The 13,441-nt window shown below is 41.5% G+C and overlaps 1 protein-coding gene across 2 annotated transcripts in view; it reads left to right on the top strand.

Annotated features, from left to right (window-relative positions):
• Positions 1–13,441, top strand: part of APBA1 (amyloid beta precursor protein binding family A member 1) — a 117,055-nt gene that overhangs the window by 30,795 nt on the left and 72,819 nt on the right. The window contains exon 2 of one of the 2 annotated variants that reach the window (XM_074931403.1): positions 6,951–6,991. The exons of the other annotated variant lie outside the window; for it this stretch is intronic. The gene's annotated coding sequence lies outside the window, so the exon portion shown is untranslated. The remainder of the gene's footprint in view (positions 1–6,950; positions 6,992–13,441) is intronic. 2 annotated transcript variants of the gene reach the window in all.

The following is a 13,441-nucleotide window of genomic DNA, read 5'->3' as shown; positions in this document are numbered from 1 at the left end:
AATGTGTTCTGGGACCTCTTATGTTCGATGCCTCTATCAGTGACCCAGAGGAGAGGACAAAAGGCACTGTCATAAATTGTAGCAAATTACACCATTCTGGGAGGACCAGTTGATATGTTGAAAGGCAGGGCCACTGTTTGGAGGAACTGAACAATGGGACCTGATGAAATTTTAAAAGGACAAAGGCTGAGCCCAGCTCCAGGGGTGGCAGAGCAGACTGTGAACTACCCTCTCCCAGTGTGGTTTTGACCTTGGCTGGCTGCCAGCTGCCCACCCGGCTGCTTTTGCATTCCCCCTCCTCGACAGGATGGGGGGAGAAAATAAGATGAAAAGTCATGGGTTGAGACAAAGAACAGGAAAATCACTGACCAATTACTCTCATGGGCAAAACGGACTTGTCTTGGGGAAAATTAAAGTTACTAGCATTTTAAAATAGAGTAGGATGGTGAGAAATGAAGACAAAACTAAACCACTTTTTCTCTACCCCTTTCTTCCCAGGCTCAACTTCATTCGTGACTGTTCTACCTTCTCCCCACCCTGCGCAATGCAGGGGGATGGGCAATGTGGGGATTGCAATCAGTTCATAACATCTCCTCTGTGCTGCTCTTTCCTCCTCACACTGTTCCTCTGCTCTAGCATGGGGTCCCTCCCATGGGATACAGTCCTTTATGATGAGTTGCTCTGTTACATGGCAAGAGGCAGCCCCTGGTCTCTTCTCACAGAGCCCAGCCCTGCAGCCCCCCTGCTGCCAAAACCATGCCAGTAAACCCAATACTGCCAGTCATGGCCACTTCCAGCCAGGTCTAAAACTCATGAAAACAACCTGTTGTGCATCAAAACCTCAGCCAGTCAGGGAAGCACATGGCATTGCTGTGCAGACTTAAGAGTGGCTTTTGGAAGGGAGGAGAAACAGAGGAGGCATGTGGCTGGAGGTGCACTGTTGAGAGGAGATGGCCCACACTGGACCAGCAACACTCCCAAGGGACAGCAGCTCCCAAGCAACACAGGCTGGGGTGGGTTGCCCCAAGAGATCACAGGTCTTGCAGGACCCAAACCAAGGCAGGGACACACCTGACAGACTGCAGCACATGGAGGAACTCAAGCTGGAGTGAAGGAAGCAAATTTAGAAGCAAGCAGCAGTGGAGGAAGACAAGTAGGAAGCAAGAAGCAGCTGAAACAAACCATACAACACTGATTCCAATGTCCTGCATTGCCTGCTGCTTGACTGTAGGAATTGGGAGGGACAAGTGTAAGATGTAGTGAAAACAAGAGAAGTTGATACTGGGAAGGAGAGGAAAAGGTGTTGGACTGAAGTCAAGCCTGGAGAAGGGAGAGGAAAAGTGTTTCCCTAAGTGTTTAATTGTTTATGTTTTTTTTCTCAATACCCAAATCAGTAATCAGAAGTTTGTGTTAACTGACAATAGGTAAAATGAAGTAAAATTCCCCGAGTCAAGATTTTTTTGCCTGTGTCAGTGCCGCAGTTGCTGTGTGACACAACTGCTGAAAAGCCAACTTGTGATACACCTTTTATTACTGTAGAACTAAGTTGCGTGTTGTGAAAATGATCATCACCTAAATATGGTCAGTTAAGTGTAAGCTGTATACAACTACACTGCATTACTGTAGCATTTTTGCAAAAATCTAACAAAACTACACTGATTTTAAAAAGCCTATGTGAATAGCTGTACAATGTTAGTAGAGTCCATTATCCATGTGTCCTGTTTATAGCCATGAATGCTTAGGAAAAAGTATAAAACCAGAGAGAGTGTGTTGTGATGCTTTCTCAGCCTCACAGCATTTCAAGAACTTCCTCATCCAAAAGCACAGATTTATCTTTTCAAAACAAGGAGAGAGGGAAATTTATGTAGAAATACTATGTTACAGCAATTTAGTGTGTTTCACCAGTTTCTGATGTCTCAGATGATCCCTTACATAAAATTTCTGTGTTTTAAGAACAGCTAGTGTTGAAGGTTTTTTGTTGCTTCCACTAGAACTCCCATTCGAAACTTGAAGCAGAATCAACTTACTTCCTCTCTAGATTTTATTTATGCCTATTTGTCCCTTTAGCAACATCATCCTTCAGTTTACAAAGGTTGGGCTTTTTTATGTCCAACTTTTTTAGGCTTTTGTTTTGTTAAGATCAAGTTTGGCTGTCCTAGACTCTTGTGTAAGGAACTAGAACACTTGTCCTAATTCTATCCTTGTGCATTGCCTCTGTGCCTGTTTGTTGTTTCTGACTGTTAGATTCCAGCTGAGGTCTGAATGAGGTCTTGTCGTCTGGTTTTGAGTTTGTTTGGTTTGCTACTTGAATTCTGATCTTGTTTCCTGGGAACTCCAAACAGAAGCAGTCCTAGGCTATGCAGACCAAGAGAGCCCTCTGTGTTGAATATATGTAACTATTTTCTCTTGGCCCATGAAGATGTGTTTACAGTATTTAAAACTGATGCCTAGTTCTCAAACAGTAAATCTTAAGATGCACTAGTTTAGAGGGCATTAGAAGTGTTTTAAAGTATGCAAAACCCAAGCAGTCTAAATGATTAAATCAATGCAGTTTAATTAAACTGTATCTTTACCTTGATTATCCTGGCCTTATAGGTCCTTACAGGTTTTCACATTTCATTAATCTTTTTGCAAATTCTGCACTCCTCTTTGTGACTAATAACCTTTATCTGAAATTTAAACTTTGATCCTTTGGGGGCTTTTGTTCAATGCTGAACTTGTACATAAAATATAGAATGGAATGGCAAAACACACTTGCATTCAGAAAAACAGTCTTCAGTGTATTTCTGAAGTTAGAGCCAAGGAGGAGAAAGAAAGAAACTGACATCGTTTTTTGCAATGTTACATTTAAGCTGCCTCACATTAAAAGTATTTCAGACTAAACCCCTGGTGTTAAAGTACCTTTTCAGTCTTCCCAGGACACTGCTGAAAAGTATGTTGTGAAGACATACTTAAAATTAGATGAAAGAAATCAGATTTTTTTTTTTTCGCCCAATATGTTTGTATTTGCCTTGTGTAGAGCTAGATGCTGTGCAGTGTAAGGTTCGTACCTTGTTGGACTCTTGAATCAAACAGAGGACTACAGGAACAGATGCTTCCATGCATGCATGGAGATGTGCTTGTTGATAGCATGGACTGTGGGGTCCACTTGCATGACTGATGTCATTGGGGCTGGAGTTTGCAGACCAAGGTTATTTTGTGGCTCAGCTTCATTTGAGAAATGTGAAATGGATAGACTTGGCCTTGTAAGTTTTTTGGTAAAGCATGCTTGTCTGTACGCTGCAGTCATTCAGCCTGCTAGTGCACCTGCAACTTTTGATCCTAAATAGTTAAAATACAAATGGTTTTCCATATCTCCGCATGCATTCAGTTCTGGGGCTGTCTGCTGAGAAAGCAAATGTGTGGGTGACAACCTGTTGTTTGTACCTTAAAAAGTCATATGCCATCACTGAGGACAATGCACAAGTTTTCCTTGTGAAACAGCAGTCTGGGTTTCAGGAAGCCAACTGGTATGCTGCCCGTAATGGTTCCACCAAGATCCAATCCCTTGGGATTATGTAGTTAACTGAGAAGTTGGGACCAATATCTCAGACTGCTGTTTGGAAGGAAAGTTCTAATCCTTTTTTTCCAGGAACTAACTCTTAAGCTTGTCTTACTTTTTTTCTGATAACTTTTTTTTTGGTTCTCTTCCCCATCCCACTAAGAGGAGAGGAGGAGTGAGGGAGCAGCTGTGTGGTACTTAGCTGCTGGCTGGTGTTAAACCACAACAACGATCTTATAAGGATACATAATTTCAAGTGCTGTCCAGTTTGATTTAAAGGAAATAAAATTATCCTATTCCTAACCTTCTGCATTTCTGTCAGGGTGCACAGAGAATTTGGTGATACATTCTACAGTATAATTCACGGTCCCTATTTATAGATATTTAAATCTCAGTCAGCTGCAGTACAGCTGATTTAACTTGCAGTGAAAAATTCACATCACATATAATTAATGTGCTTGATATGTGTTTAATTGCCACTGTTGCATGCACTTATGCAAGAAGTACACATTTCTCATAAATTCTCAGAGATTATTATCTTCGGGAAGTTTGTTTCAGAATGACATCGTTTCTGTCTGTGTGTTACACAATAAACTGAGTGTTTAAGTAGGCTGGCCTTGTTTTAACCTTTATTTTTATTCCTGCACCAAAAATAAAATAGATGAAGGAAATAGGGTGTAACTGTTCCCTCTGTTTATAGAAGTTGTAAAAAAAATTGTTCCTCTTCCTGACTGTTTCATGTTGCCAGTGCTGTCTCATTATAGAAAGCCTCACTGATGCAAATTGTCCTTTTCACTTTCAGAATTCACAACAAATGAGCACTGATTAATTTTCACTGAAGTCTAGTATGCTGATAAATTTTTGTGTCATGCTATTTGTGTATTACAGTTAGGGAAACTAAAGGAGAGATTTTATGTGACTTGCCCATTCTCAGGAAGGGATTAGACAGAAGTCAAGAATTTCTGACTGCTAGCTATGTTCTTGGAGCATCCCTTTCTGTCTCAGTACAAATATAAGCAAAATACTACAAACCTGAAGCAGTGGCACAGGGTTTATCATAGAAATTTCTTAAGCATTGCAGCTACCTATTTCTTTGGTAGTCTTAATGGAGAAAACTGGACTCTTATAATGTTTCTTCAAAAACACTTTTTTAGTGATGATTGGTAGAACTACTCCATATTTGTTAATGCTATTTTTATTTAATAATTTTTTAACCCATAATAAGTCAAACTGATTTTGATTTAGCTTGGTGGGAGTACAGTGTGTGGGTTGCATACTGTGTTTATAGAGCAGGTACAGCCTTGTCTAGACTTGGTTCAGTACAACACTGTTAGAGGAAATTGGATCATGCTGGATGCAAGCAGCCTGTGGGAGGTGAGGCTGCTGCTGCTCCGTGGCCCCACATCCATCCAATAGCAAAGCTGAGTCTGTGTTCCCAGTGGACACGTGCATGCTGCACATGTAAACACCACACATATACATATACACACAGCCGGATCAGATGGACACACACAGCACTCACACAAGCACAGACAGCACCGGGGACCTCATCCTTCTCTCTCTCTCGCAGCAAAGGACTTACTCCTCCGTCTTCTTTACTGCTCCATGTTTCTACACCTGTTCCTCACCAAATCACCTAAATCCATCCCTTTTCCTGTCATCAGTTCCTCTACTAAACGTCCTGTAATGAGTCCTGTGCAAGCACCTAATGCTCTTCCCCTGCATCCTATAATGTGTCCAACACCCCTGGACAGCAGCCCCACTTAATCCGAAAGGTGATCCAGAGGCCTGCTCCTCATGACTTATCTTCATGGGTTTCACACCTGGAGACAGGGGCTGAGGCTCTCCCAGGTCAGCTCTAGGAGGGGCCCAGACAGGGTGTTCCTTCCTTAGGAGTCTGTAGTTTGGGTTCTCGTCTGCAGTTGTGTGCCCCTGTGCTCCTCTGGGCTTGTGGATGTGGGTCTTTGATGGGCTGATGGCTCCTGGAATGGCACTGGGGACAGCTGGCACAGGGTATTATTTGGGCTTCAACCCTGCTGTTGCTTTGCTGTGCTGCTTCGCGGTTGAGATTTTTATCACATAACATCACTAATACATCCTAAAAGAAGTTCAGAAATAATTGCTATGTAGATACATTTCTGTAACTGCCAATCTGTTACTGCTATTCTGTTACTGTTTTGAAGAATCCCTTTAGAATGGAGAGTTGAGATTTAGCTGATGTGAACTATTAAGATGTTTATTGATGAACACTCTAAGTAGGTAGAACAGCAAAATAATCTATGCAAAATAATCTGTATTCTATGCAAATATACCAATTTACAATTTTATAATGATTCTGAGGAATCATGCGATTACTACTAAATTATAGTTTTCTAAGTACTGCGGTGTAAATCTGTTTCCTGCCTCCACCCCACCCTCCCTTGCACTGATCAAATCTTAAGAACAGGAAACTGATGGAGAGTCCAGCATGTCATCCAAGGGGATTTTCTCCAGCCTCCTCATGAGCTGGAATCCTCCTGTCAGCATTACTATCACCTGTTGGTGTCCACACATTGCAAGACCCATCTTCCTTTTTTCTCCACTCAATTTGGCATTTTGTTTTCTATGTGGTATTTTATTCTCCATATTTTTTTGAGTTTCATCCCAGCTTTTCATTAGCTTTCAGGAGCCCTGCACCTCCCTGTCTTTGCCAAAATGTTTCCCAAGTATACAGCCCTCTTATAATTACTTTTTTGACATTGATCCCAGTTTTGCTACATCCATATCCCTATTTCATGTTGTTATACAGGCAAAGTAAGCCTTATGTAGTGTTATGAACAGGACTGACTCGGTGTGAGTGAGTGGCTTGGCAGCCCCAAATTCACCTGTTATTACCAGTTTGGACTGTTCGGATTTGGCTTACATTTTTCAGTTACTACGTATAGTTATTCTGTTTTAGCCATAGAGCTCTACCTAGATCCGCTTCATCATGATCAGCTTCTTACTGTATGTGCTAGAGCACATGCCAGAGGAGCAGGGTAGCATGTTTTTCACACTTCTGCTGTGGGCTTCCATGGTTTCCTACTAGGGCCTTAGCTATTGCAAGGCCTTGTGCTCCAGTTTGGCTTCTTACTCACAATTTTCTTTACATACAATCCATTTCTTAACTGTTTCTGTTTAATTTACTTGGAAATAAATTAGAACCTTGGTGAAAGATGTAAAGCTCAATCTCTTGATTTTCTTGTCTTAAAACTGTAAATGTTTTTAATAAGCAAGAAAATCTTACTGCTCTGAAATCTGTGTATCACTAATGTGAAAGTATAGGGCCAGAAGGTTTTTTCAGACATGAAGCTAATTTATTCCTCTCTATATAGGTATGATGAATCACTTAAATCATGCTTGATTAAATATTTTTCTAATCTCTTCTTAGGTCTCCACATAAGGAGATGAGAGATTTCACAGCATCCAAAAGTAAGCACTTTTAAAAAAACTTCACTATCCTTTAAAGTTACAATTGTATGTTTTGGGGTTTGCTCTTTTTGGTTTGGGTTGGCTTTTTTTTTTCCCCCCTAAAATCTGATCTCATTAAGTTGCTTTTTTAGGCTGGTTATTTTCTCTCCCAGGGGAATGGACAAACCCATTTCCTTCAGTTTTTTTCACAGAGGCCTTGTATTCTAAGCATCTTGTAATTATTTGTCCTTCTCTGGTGCCTCTCCCAAGTCCATTGTCCTCACCCTGTCACACTCAGAATCCTGCTGTTTGTACAATGCTAAACTTCATTGTTTTGTGCTTGTGACATCTCGATTTTCAGCACTAATTCCTCCATATTGAATCAGAATAAAATGTCTTTTCCTGGTAGCCTTCTCAAATTTCTTAAGCAGCAAAGATCCTTCCATACTTCTAGTAACTGTGTTGCATTGCTTTCTCACCCAGTGCCTGAATGAATGAATTCTTGTATTTTACCCTGTCATAGGCTGTCTTTTGAGTAGTTGAGATAACTAGTTAAGAAAAAATGTCTGTATTTGCTTCGAAATTTGAGAATGTTTCACCTGTAATATTGCCTTTGTTGTTTTCTTCCCTGCCTTTCATCTTAACTTCAGTCCACTCTTTTATATTTTCTTGAATTGCAGAATAAATGCACTGTTCCTGAAGTACAGTATAGAATCTTATTATTCTTTTCTTCTTGCCATGGTTGTCCTTCATGAACAAGCTGTCACCTGCTGTCTTACTAATCTAGCTGGTTATAGTGTCCCACAGAGTTTAATGGTGCTGTGTAGGACATACTGCAGCACTTCTCAGACGATTTAGTATTTTGGGCATTTGTGTCGACATCATTGGTGTTTAGGGAACTGTCTTTTGACATTCTGTCTTTATTTCTTCCATAATCTGGTTGCAATTTCCAACTTCTTCCTAGTGTCTAGTTCTAAGACAATGTTACTGTTGTCTTAACCTGTAAGGGCTTTTCCTGTTAGTTCCCTCAAAACCTAGTTTATAGTATTTTGCTGTTGCTGAGTTAGTATTCTGAACAGCTTCTCCATCTTTGAAGTTCTGGGCCATCCTTCATTTGCCAAACAGGCTTTCTCAGTTGAGAAAATTTAAAAACTTTGCTGATGCTGTTTGTGCAGCCATGTATTCATTTCCAATTATGCATCTGCCCCTGCTTGGGTCTTTACACCTGACTGGGGCATGGAAGAGGGATCCACCTGTGTCTCTGACTACTTCAGCAGTCTCCTAGAAACTAAATATTTCTGATTTGTTACTGCCATATCTGGCAATGTCATTAGTACCAGGTGACTAGGTAGCATAGGGCAGGAAGGTCCCCAAAGGGGACAGTAGAAAGCTAGTTAAACTGTTTGACACAAATAGTCTTTCAATATTGCAGAACAGAATGCTGCAGGTTGGTTTGGAAGCCTGTACTCTCTTAACGTCATGCAGTATTTAAGCTTCCTATATTGCTTCTGAAACTGAGCCTTAGGCAGTAGTATTCAGGTGAGTACTTCTGAGTATGTCTGTGGTTTTCAGCCCTATTTCTGAGCATGAGCGCAGAGGAAGTACTGTTCTCAGTCTGCACTCTGTAGATTAATTGGGTAGTCTGTGCAGTTTCTTTTTTTGTCCACACACTTGAGTTGCAGAGACCTGAAACACATTTCTGCAATGAGATATTTGCAGACAGAACCATATGTAGCAATCTGTCAATCTATTTGGTGCAAGAGTTACTAGTGTGTTACTCTGAGCTGTCCTAGAAACAATATTTTACCAACTGAAACTTTTTGGAAGTGCTGTTTGTTGTTTGTTTTTCTTCTTGCTGAAATAATGTGTAGTCACAGAATAATTACCTCTTGTTGTTTAAAGAAATACAGAAACATAGAACTGCTTAGGAATGCATTTGAAGGAGAAGCTCGTTTCCTCTTGCAAACTGAGTAACTTTTATTTCTGAAAATTTAGTATGCTGACTTAACTCCAGTGCACCAGATGCCACATATTGGAATAAGGAGAAGCATGTGGGTTTTAGTCAAGGAGATTGTTAGCTCCAGTTGCATGAATATATCAATGATTTTCAAGTTGCACCAGTGACTCTTTACACAGTTAATGAAAAGGCACTCAAAACATAACAACATAACAATTTACATGAAAAAAGTTCTTAATAAACATGTTGGTCTTCACGAACTGCAAATTGGTTTGTAAAAAATATTGTTACAACAGAAGTCAGATATAATACGTTATGTTGTTTGAGACATTGTTGAATAATTCATCAGTTGGACATCAGCTTGGCATTTTGTATAATCTGATGTTCCTTACAAGAAATACTGAAGTTAGGATTTTGGACTTCTGTGGAATTCTGTGCCTTGCTCCAGAGGATGTCAAGAAACTTTTACTCACTAGAGTCAGTATGTTAACTCTAGCTTGAGTGTAAATTGTTAGTTTTATCAGGATTAACTTCCTGGGACAAAAATAACATCTTTGGTATTCTCAGTAATGCAGTCTATTTTTAGTAAGTCCTACCAGTATGAAACTAGTAAGTGACTGTACTGCTGATGATGTCTGTTTTTAGCACAGTGTATGATGCCTGCAGTTCAGCAGTTCACTTAACTGATACAAAATACTGCAATTCTCATAAAAGGGAAGGATAAATCTGGGCCTAAAATTTTTATTTAATTTTGAATTCTGGAAGTACTTTCTATTAGGGTAACATTTATGTTGCTGTCCAAGGCAGTTGAAGGTCACCAGTACCATAGAGCAGCCCCAGAAGATTTTGAGAGTACTGAAGATCATGGTATTTGTGTTTTGCTGCATCTGAAATTCTAGAGAAACTTTCTGTTAAAAAAACATAGAGCAATTCTGCATGGAAGTATTCCCATCTATGATAAAACGGCCTGGAGGAGAGAATGGTCATGAAACATGCAGGAACCACGGCAGTTTGTGGCTGCACAGTTATGCCACTTTTGAATATATTATAGTAAGAAAGCACAATGGCTTTCCCTTTTTCATAGTCCTATATTGGATAGAAGGGTTTCACACTTTGTGTTTGAGAGTCTCGTGACAGAAACTATCTTTAGAGCTGAAAGTATACAAAAGTGTAAGCAAACTGTACTCCATTTAGATTTTAAGACAAGACTTAGCCCTCAGAAAACCAGACAAGAGTGTAGGTAAGGATTTTGAGGATTTAAATCACAGATGTTGCTGTTGTATAATAAGCTAGGAGGGGTGGTTTCAGGGGGGTTTTAAAATTTATTTCTGTAGTGCAGTCTGTAAAATTGGCTTTTCAGTGCCAAGATAGTATTGAAAAAAAAACAGCACGCCTCTCAAATCTCAATTCTGATTATATTTTTGTATCATTTTTACAAATACCACCTGTGTTTACTAGTACTGAAAGAACTTAGAAGGAAAAATATCTTTTGAGTATTTCTGCACTCTATCACCCTTTCCTGTAATTTTAAATTGTGTACCTGTTAGCAGTCTCTAATCCAAATCTATGTTTGCTTCTGCATTGAACAAAGAGTTGTGAAGGCATGGTTTGAGAACACTTCAGAGGGGACCCTGGTTACCTACTCATGTGTTATTCTCCTCATACCTGTATTGAATTAAGAGAATTGAATATATGTTAATACTTTTTTTTTTAATAATTCTTTTCTTTCAATGAGTATGTGGTGGGTTGACATTGTCTGGCTGCCAGCTCCACCCCCAGCCTCACTCCCCCTCCTCAGCAGGGCAGTGGGGAGAAAATAGCACGGAGAAGCCTGTAAGTTGAGGTAAAGAGATCAGTTGCCAGTTGCCATTACGGGCAAAACAGACTTGGAGAAAATTAGTTTATTGCCAAATAAAATAGAAGCACACGGTGAGAAACAAAGACAAAAACTAAAAACACTTTCCCTGCCCTCCCCCCATGCTTCTTCCTAGGCTCAGCTTCACTCCTTCGTTTCTTTGGTACCTCCTCCCCGCACTGTGCGGTGCAGGGCCATAAGGAATGTGGGTTTGGGCAGGCCGTAACAGCTCCTCTGCTGCTCCTCCCTTCTCACGGTTTTCTGCCCCAGCATGGGTCCATCCCATGGGCTGCAGCCCTTCACAAACTCTTCCAGCTCCAGTGTGGGTCCCTCCCTTGGGGTATAGTCCTTCAGGAACAGACTGCGCCAGCGTGGGTCTCCCACAGGCCGCAGCTCCTGCTAGAAAACCTGCTCCTGCGTGGGCTCCTCTCCGCGGGCTGCAGGGGAATCTCTGCCCCGGCGCCCGGAGCACCTCCCCGCTCCTTCTCCGCTGACCTCGGTGTGTGCAAGGCCGCCCCTCGGCCCTCTGTGCCGTGCAGTTCGTACCCTGCCCTAAGCAGGCTTTCCCAGAGGCGCTGCCCTCTCTCCGCCCGCGGGGCCCAGCCCTGCCCGCGGTGGGTGCGTCGGAGCCGGCCGCACCCGGCCGCGCCGCGCAGGTGCCCGCAGCCCGCGCAGCAGGCAGGCAGCCCGGGCAGCGCCAGCTGCGGTGCTCACGGGGGGAAAAGTGAGGTGGTCTCTTCTCAAATTGTGACACAGATTTGCAAGTGTTTGTATCGGTAAACTGAGAGGCTAGAATTAGTTATGGCAGCGCGTAGCTGACGAGTTGTGGGTAGCCTCGGGTTCGCTTCAGGGACAGGTGGGTGGTTTTGGGGTTTGCCAGGAGAAAGCAGTGCAGCTGCCTGGGACTCAGGATGGGGGCTTTTTGTGCTGTGACAGGAGAAATACAGGTCTTGGGACAAAAAGGATAGAAAGTGTGATTTATTGAAAAAAAATATGCAACAAAACTCCCACCTTTGTAGGAAATCTGGGGAAGCTAATGTACTTGCAGATGGTCCTTCGATACCATCATCTTAGCACTTAGGTTTGTGTTTGGCGGTGCCCCTACACCCGTCAGTGCTGCAGGTGTCAGTCCACACATGGACTTCTCCTGTCCCCAATGCCCAGCTGAGCTGTCACAGAAGAGACCCATCTTTCCCCACATGTGTACACACACAGGAAGAATTGCCTGGTAATTATTTTTTTCAGGGAGGGGGGAACAGAAATAGTTTGTTTCCACATTTCTTTAATACCGCTGTTACCAAGAGTTCAGATTCCTCTGGGCAAAACAGTCGGCAAAGGCTTAGAGCCACAGCTGCATTTTCTAAAATGCAGGAACAAGTATGAGATGAGGAAAAACCCGGTGGTGATGCTGAAGAGCCTGATACCAGCAAATCTGACCCCTCTGGGACCTACAGGGAACATGTGGGCAGGGGATTTGGGTGCGCTTGACACGGCTGAGAGCCAAAGCAGCTGTCATATTGTCACTGCTCAGCAGCCTTTGACTGCTTGTTTTGTAATGACTCAAATGCTGTTGTTCCCTGTGTGGTCCCAAACAGTGCTTTCTTGCTTATTTTCCTTTAATGTTTTTCAGTGGTTTTGTTCTTCACAGTAGGTATGGATTATTGATCTTGAGCTTGTTGATTCTCCGGCTGACTTTGCTTTGTTATGCCTTGATTTGGACTAGTGGGTTTGCTGATTACTTTTTTTTCATTTTTTGTAATATTCAGGTTTCCTGGATGAGCCCTTTAAAATGTTTGTCTGCATGCTGTTGCTCCTATAAGCTGAAAATTAATTCTGTATTTCGGCTTCTCAGCATGTTTGATTACCTGAATTATATTGTTATTGTCATTCCTAAACCTTTTGGATTTAAATATTACAGTACCACAAATTAATTGGGGTTTTTCTGAACTTTCAGGAAGGAAAGGGATTTTCTCTGTTCTTTTTTATAATATAGCAGGTTTTTCTGTCACTACAGTGATTTCTTTCTGTTAGGTTTGTGCAGTTAGGTTAGGTTTATCTATTTTGTGTTTTCTCTCAACTTTGCTAGAGCAGGTATTTGCATAAGATGTTTCTTGCTTTGCACATGCAACACAATGCTCATGTTCTGATGTGCTTGGACTCATATTCAGAGTTGGGAATCTTGCTTTGCTACTGTTACTTAGGTCCATTTCCATACTTGATAAAAGAATTGAGGTCATAGCTTATGTGTACAGTTTTCTATTGCTCACCTTTTTCTAGCTTTCAGTGTTTCCATTTATGGTTACACACTATCCCCTTGAGAAAATCATCGGCCTAATATGTGCTAATTTGCATTCTCAATGACTTTGTACATCAGTATAACTGATGCAGAATGTTTACTGCTTGCTTCCAGACTGTCTGATTTAAATACTTGGTATTTGTTTTTATATACTCTGGCATCACACCAAGGTGTGCAAAAACCTACTGCCAGACTCTCCAGTCCAGTTTGAGCTACGCAAGGAAAAACTATTTTCACCCTTTGCGTTTTTTTGTAACCTGCTTTTAAGTGAAAGGTTTTGAATGCTTGCCTCTGCCTTAGGGCTTTGTGGGTGTGTGTTTGCTTCTGTAGTATTTCTCATGTTTGTGGCTGTGAGTAGCTTAA

This window comes from Athene noctua, chromosome Z, assembly GCF_965140245.1.
Source record: "Athene noctua chromosome Z, bAthNoc1.hap1.1, whole genome shotgun sequence".
Lineage (NCBI taxonomy): Eukaryota > Metazoa > Chordata > Aves > Strigiformes > Strigidae > Athene > Athene noctua.
Note: the sequence above shows the minus strand (reverse complement) of the source record. Positions and strands in the feature narration are given on the sequence as shown.